At 38.9% G+C, this 7105-nt stretch overlaps 1 non-coding gene across 1 annotated transcript; it reads right to left on the bottom strand.

Moving 5' to 3' along the window:
• Positions 1 to 4184: 4184 nt before the first annotated feature.
• LOC121228715 (small nucleolar RNA R71) lies at positions 4185 to 4291 on the bottom strand. The gene has a single exon (XR_005926290.1). It is a non-coding gene; the product is annotated as a small nucleolar RNA R71 (small nucleolar RNA).
• Between the last annotated feature and the right edge of the window lie 2814 nt (positions 4292 to 7105).

The following is a 7105-nucleotide window of genomic DNA, read 5'->3' as shown; positions in this document are numbered from 1 at the left end:
GGAGTAATTTGCACAAGTTTTATTTTCCTGGCCTAGGCACAAAATCAAAATTTAAAAAAAAAAGTTATGGGAAAAATGGTAATTTTGCCTAGGACGTAAATTGAGTCCATTTAAATATGAAATGTGTGAAATTGATGGTTAAATTCATTTACGTAGATCCATACAACACTAATTCGAAGTTAGATCGAGGAAAAGAAAAGGTTTTGGATTAGTAGACTTTTTACGCGAACAAGTGTCGAGGTAAGTTCATGTAACTTAATTCGGCATGTAAATATGTTTAATTGAATGTTCTGTTGTATGGAATGTGATTTATATTGATGTACATTACTTGAATGTTATCAGGAGAAATTTAATACATGCTTGAAATGATGAAAAAGTTGTTAAGTCCCGATTGAATATTGAATTCCGAGGATTATATACGCTTTCCGAAACTAATATGGTCCTGCATTTGTTGCAGACAGGATTTAGCTTGGACGAGTAATCCCAATGACCATGTTATAGAAAGAATTTATCCCAGATGGGTAATCCCGATATAATACCTCTCGAGCATAGTTATGATTAGGGTTTAGTCTGGACTGGTAATCCTAATCGAGCTCCTCTAAGCATACGTTATATAAAGGATTTAGCCTAGACTAGTAATCTTGTTATACAATATGTGGCTCGAAAGAGTGTTTCTTGGTTAAGTGCCCTAATGGGTACCCTTGAATAAGGAATTGACGGATTATTGAATCGTATACTTCGAGTGTACTACTTAAGCATCCATCAGAATTTAATGATTCAGGACATATAACTCTTGACATGGCATGAAAATCTTAAGATGATATGATAAAGACTTGAAAGAATATTTCTTGATGAGCTCATCTATGTTACTTGATTGATATGAAGATTTTGATGACTAGCATGTTTGATTGAATGTATGTGATTAGGCAATTTAGCCAAATGGATGGAAACATAACCTTGTATGCATAGATTTAATAAGCAAGATTGGTAAGTTTAGTTTCTGTTATACGAACTTACTAAGCATGTAATGCTTACTCCATTTATTTTCCCTTGTTTTATAGTACTCGGAAGCTCGCGAGGGTTGGAGATCATTGGAGCATTGTCACACTATCAACTAGCTATTTTGGGTATACATATAGTGAAATCATTTTGGTATAATGGCATGTATAGGACAATTTGGCCAATAATGGCTTGAAATGTTATTTTGTAACCTAGCCATTGGAATGGCTAGTAATGACCTATTTTGGTATGACTAAGTAGATTATTATGATATATATATACACATATGTTATGTTATGAATATGTTATCAAAGGTTGCTATTGCCTAAGTTAATCCAAGGTAAGTTTATAAACACCTATGTATGTAATGGCATGCCTTGTTAAATGATGAATTTGCCTAATTTAAATGCTTGGAATGGTTGGTATTGGTTGTGTGTTTCAAGTGCAGTTCTTGGGATAAATTTTGGGTGAGAAACGAAGCTAGAGATGGCTTCATTTTGTCCACACGGGCATGTGTCTAGACTGTGTGTGATACATGGCCTGGTAACATGGATATATGGTTAGGCCATGTGTCCCCTGCACCTAAATTTTGAGAAACAGAATGCTCAAAATTCTGCACACGGGCAGAGACATAGGCGTGTGTCTCAGCCATGTACGCAACATGGCCTAGAACACGGGCGTGTGTCTTGGCCGTGTGACACCTGCACCTATTTTTGAATTGAATTAATTAACCATACGGCCTAGCACACTAGCATGTGGCATGGCTGTGTGTGAAAGTCAGAGAGTTACATGGAGTCTGTAACACCCCTTACCATTGTCTGACATCGAGACAGGGAACGAGGCATTACCAGACTTGTACTCAAACATTCATGCAAAATCAGACTATAAAATTTTTCTTCAAATCAATTTCATTCATACATACACAATTTGTCCCTTACATAGGCTAACGAGGCCCAAAACATACATTGGGGTGGTTTGGGACTAAACCGAGAACTTTCGAAAACTTTGGGCATCTTAATAATTTTCTTGTTTTAATGAGTCACACGCTCGTGAGGGTAGGCCGTGTGGTCACACACGCCTATGTGGCTTGGGACACGCCCGTGTCCTTAACCCGTGTAACTCTCTAACTATAACTCATCATCAAAATAGGGTCACACGGCCGTATCACATGCCCATATGTCCAGATCGTGTGGTACATTAAAAATAAATGAATTTTTCATAAAATGGTGCAGACTTCACACGGCCAGTGCACACGTCCGATAGGTAGGTCGTGTTTCTCACATGGTGATAAATCGTAATATATACATATTTTTACCCCATGCTCTGCATATTTATGAATGATTTTTCCTTGGTTTTAGTGAATTTGATGCTCCTAATCCTTTAATTTCATGGTTTATACTCAGGAGAGCTTAGAATAGCAAAAAGAGTAAGAAACGGGCCAAAAATGGACAAATTGAGCTTAAAACAGTGTTTCACACGGCCTAGGCACATCCACACAGGTAAACCACATACCGGTGTGAGGCACATGGGAAGACCACACGCCTGTGTGTCATGGCCGTGTCAACTAGAAACCAATTCAGAATTACACACGGCTTGAGCACTTGCACACAGGCGGGGCACACAGCCATGTCCCTATCGAGCCCAAGTCTAGTTCTACTCGAAAAACACCACTTTTGAGGGTTTTGAAGCATTCTAAAGCCTATATAAACACCCGAGAAAAGGATTAAAGGGGGGACGGAGAGTAGAAGGCAGAAAATACCTAAGGGAGATGAAACCTAAGACGAATCTTATTACTCTTTGATTTATATGATAAATATTTGTTCTTATTCTTAATTGTGAATTTTAATCCTTGCTTTAATATTCCAGGATATTAATTCAGGTTTTTGATGTGCTTATTCAATGGAGGAAAAGTCCCTGTTTAAGAGTAGATCATTCATAATTAAGCGGAGTTGCATGCAATCCTAGAGATAGGACAACATAAATCTAACGGATTAGATTCAAATCTAATAAGGGAATTCATAGATCGAGTTAATGCGACAATAGGGGTTTTAATTAGAATGAGATTTCAATTAATCAATCTGGAGTCAGTTGTTTTTAGTCTCGAAAGGGATATTAACATAAATCAGGGATTTCTATGGAATAAGTCAAGTGAATAAATTGTCTAAGTCAAAGGTAATAAGCGAAGTCTAGGTGGATTCTTCCTTGGGTATTGTCTTCTCCATTGGTTTTTCTAAAGTATTTTCCAACTTTCATCTCTTTCAGAATATTAGAAAATTAGTTTAGTTTAAAAACATCCTTTAATTCTTAGGCTAGATAATAAAAAGATAGTAATTACTAGTACTTTTAGTCCTCGTGGATACGATATTTTCGATCTCACCATAACTATACTACTGTTTGATAGGTGCGCTTGCCTTAGTTGAATTTTTAGTTAGTTTTACGACCATCAAGTTTTTGGCACCGTTGTCGGGGACTAATATATTAGGACCATTTGATTTTTATTACTTTAGCCATTTTTACTTTTATTGCAATTTACTTCTTGTTTTTAGTTTAATTTTTCTTTTCTAAATTTCCGCTCGTTTGCTTCTGGCAGGTGTCTCTAGTTTATGACTAGGAGGAACCCGTCAGGACCTTTGGTTTTTGACAGTGAGATCGAAAGCACAGCTCGCAGAAACCAAAGAGAAATAAGGCGAAGCCTACGATACATAGAGGAAGGGCAAGAGGACGATATTCAAACCACAACCGAGGAGATGGCTGATAATCAAAATAATTCGTTACCTCCTGCGGTTGCTGTAAACCTAGTAAATCAGGATCCTGCTCCTCATACTATGTATGATTATGCTAAACCTACTTTAACAGGAACTGAATCGAGTATAGTTAGGCCTGCTGTTACTGCAAATAATTTTGAACTGAAACTTAACACAATTCAAATGATACAACAGTTTGTTCAGTTTGATGGTTTGCAGGACAAGGATCCAAACACTCATTTAGCAAACTTTCTGGAATTATGCAACACTTTTAAGATCAATGGCATTTCTGACGATGTCATGCACCTTCAGTTATTCCCATTCTTATTGAGGAACAAAGTTAAACAGTGGTTAAACTCGTTACCACGAGGGTCAATCACTACTTGGGAACAAATGACCAAAAATTTTTTACTTAAATATTTTCCGCCAGCTAAAACAGCTAAATTAAGAAATGATATCTCTTCTTTTGTGTAGATGGATTTAGAAACTCTTTATGATGCATGGGAGAGATACAAGGACCTATTAAGAAGGTGCCCTCACCATGGGTTACCTCTATGGTTGCAGGTTCAGACTTTTTACAACGGTGTGAACCCCTCAACAAGGCAACTTATCGACGCAGCCGTCGGTGGAACATTAATCAATAAAACACCTGAAGATGCTTACGAATTTTTTGAAGAGATGTTACTGAATAACTATCAGTGGCAAGTCATGAGAACGAAGTCGACGAAAGCTGCTGGTGTTTTTAACCTCTACGCGGTTACCATGCTATCTAACCAGATGGAACTTTTAAATAAAAAGATTGACGGTTTGTATGGTTCTACTCAGGTACATCCAGTGATGAGGTGTGATTCAAGTGGAGGAGGAGTACACAACATAGATTATCCATCCTTCAACCCTAGCACCGAGGAGGAACAAGTCCACTATATGGGTAATAATAATTCTAGACCTCAAAATAACCCCCATAGTAACACTTATAATTCTAGACCTCAAAATAACCTCAAAATCAAAGACCACAACATCCTCCAGGTTTTCAAAAAATACCTTACCAACAGGAGAAGAAGCCGAACCTTAAGGAGATGCTAACGAAAATTCATCGCGGTATCCGAAACACGTTTCCAAAACACCGAGATAACTCTTAAAAATCAACAAGCATGAATTCAAGGGCTCGAGAATCAAATAGGCTAGTTGGCAAAGATGATTTTCGAACGACCACAAGGTAGCTTGCCGAATAATACTGAAACTAACCCAAGGGAGCAGCTTAATGCGATTACTGTTTGAGATGAAGAAGGCTTAGTTGAACCTGAACCAGAACCAAGGAAAGGATTTATGGTAAATAAAGGTAAAGATGAGGTGGACCACAGTAAGCAAAAACCGGTAGGTAGAGAATATAAACCTCGTTATTAAAGAAATTACATATTAACTTACCGTTTATTAAAGCTCTTTCGCAGATGCCAAATGTAATTAAATTTTTAAAAGAGCTTTTAGCAAATATACAGAAGTTGGATGATGCATCGCATGTGGAGTTGAACACAGTTTCTCAGCCATTCTACAGAATAGACTACCCAACAAGTTGAAGGATCCAGGGAGTTTTACCATTCTTTGCTTAATTGGTAGTTTAAACGTTAACAATGCTTTGGCAGATTTAGGGGCAAGTATTAATGTCATGCCCTATAAAATGTTTAAACAACTCGGTCTTGGGAAACCCAAACAAACTAGTATGAGCATTCAATTAGCAGATAAAACAATTAATTTCCTAGAGGTATTATTGAAGACGTACTTGTCAAAATTGATAAATTTATATTCCCAATTGATTTTGTTGTTCTAGACATGGAAGAGAATAGTAACGTGCCTTTACTTTTAGGAAGACCCTTTTTAGCAACTACTAGAACTATCATTGATGTTGGCATAGGTGAATTGATACTTCGTGTAGGTGATGACACGATTAAGCTTTAAGCTCGTGATTCTGCAAAAATATCTAGTAATCGAGACGATTGTTTAAGTTCTATTCACTTGAATAATGTTGCAACTCAAACTCCTTTGCAGGACTCCCCTAGGAAGAACGTGATGGAGCCTCTTTCTAATCCACCCAACAAAAACAGATTGACTCATGAAGAAAGAAGGCTTCAGATCGACGAACTAGACGAATGGCGAACACATGTCAAGGAGAGACCAAAAGCACACGATGAATCAAAGCGACACCTTGATAAGCTTAAGGATGAAACAACAAAATTTAAGGTTGGGGATAAAACATTGTTAAAAGAACAGGACCCCCGAATTGCTACTTCAGAGTTTAATACAAACGGAGCGACTCCATTCACGGTACTGAATATTTTCCCATACGGTACAGTCGAGGTAAATCATTCTTAATTCGGCACCTTTAAGGTAAATATTATTTGACTTAAACTTTATGTAGATAATAGAATTGATAGTGAGAAAGAGGATTCTAGACTCTGTGATCCACCGTAATCACATGAAATTGAGGTAAGTCGAGCTTAGACTCTAAATAAGCGCTTCTCGGGAGGCAACTCAAGCACTAACACCACTAACTAGTTTATTTTAGCTATTTTTACTGTTTTGTACAAGTACAGTGGCCCACACGGCCTGGACACACGGACGTGTCCTTGGCCATGTGGAAATAGGGCTAAAAATTCCCCAAATATCGAGCAACATGGTCATGAGTTCGATCCACATGGCCATGCGACACAGCCTGGACACATGGATGGATCCTAGGCCGTGTGAAAACTAGAGCTAATTTTTCAAATTTTAAATAAGTTAGGGAGCCACACGGGTAAGGCACACGGCCGTATGGTCGAACACACAGGCGCGTGGTATACCACATGGGCATGAAAGAAGCGAAGGACATGGCACACGGCCGTTCGACGCGGCCCTATCCACCACACGGCCTGGACACATGGGCGTGTCCCCAGGCCGTGTGACAATTAGGCCGTGTGGCCTAACACGGGTCTCACACGGTCGTGCCCCTTGAAAACCCCCAAACCCTAATTTTTATTTTTTTTCTTCTTCCCAAAATTTCCTTCCCCAAACCCTAGCCATCGTAGCCTTTCTCCCCCACCGTCTGGCCACCCATAGCTTCCCCTTCTTCTTTTCTTTTCTTTTCTTCCTTCCCCCATCTCTTCCTTCCATTTTATTTTCCTTTTCAAATCACCATTACACCCACAAACCCACCCCGACAGCACACACACAGCCTCACCCCCATGCCCGTGTCCTCCTCTGACCACCACCATCAGCCCACATCAGCACTCACACGGGCGTAGCCTCCTTAGTCAAACTAGCACCATCCACCGCCGGCAGTACCACCGTGATTCCCTCCTTTCCCTCACCTTTATTTTATTTTACTCATT

Source organism: Gossypium hirsutum, chromosome A04, assembly GCF_007990345.1.
Source record: "Gossypium hirsutum isolate 1008001.06 chromosome A04, Gossypium_hirsutum_v2.1, whole genome shotgun sequence".
NCBI lineage: Eukaryota > Viridiplantae > Streptophyta > Magnoliopsida > Malvales > Malvaceae > Gossypium > Gossypium hirsutum.
Note: the sequence above shows the minus strand (reverse complement) of the source record. Positions and strands in the feature narration are given on the sequence as shown.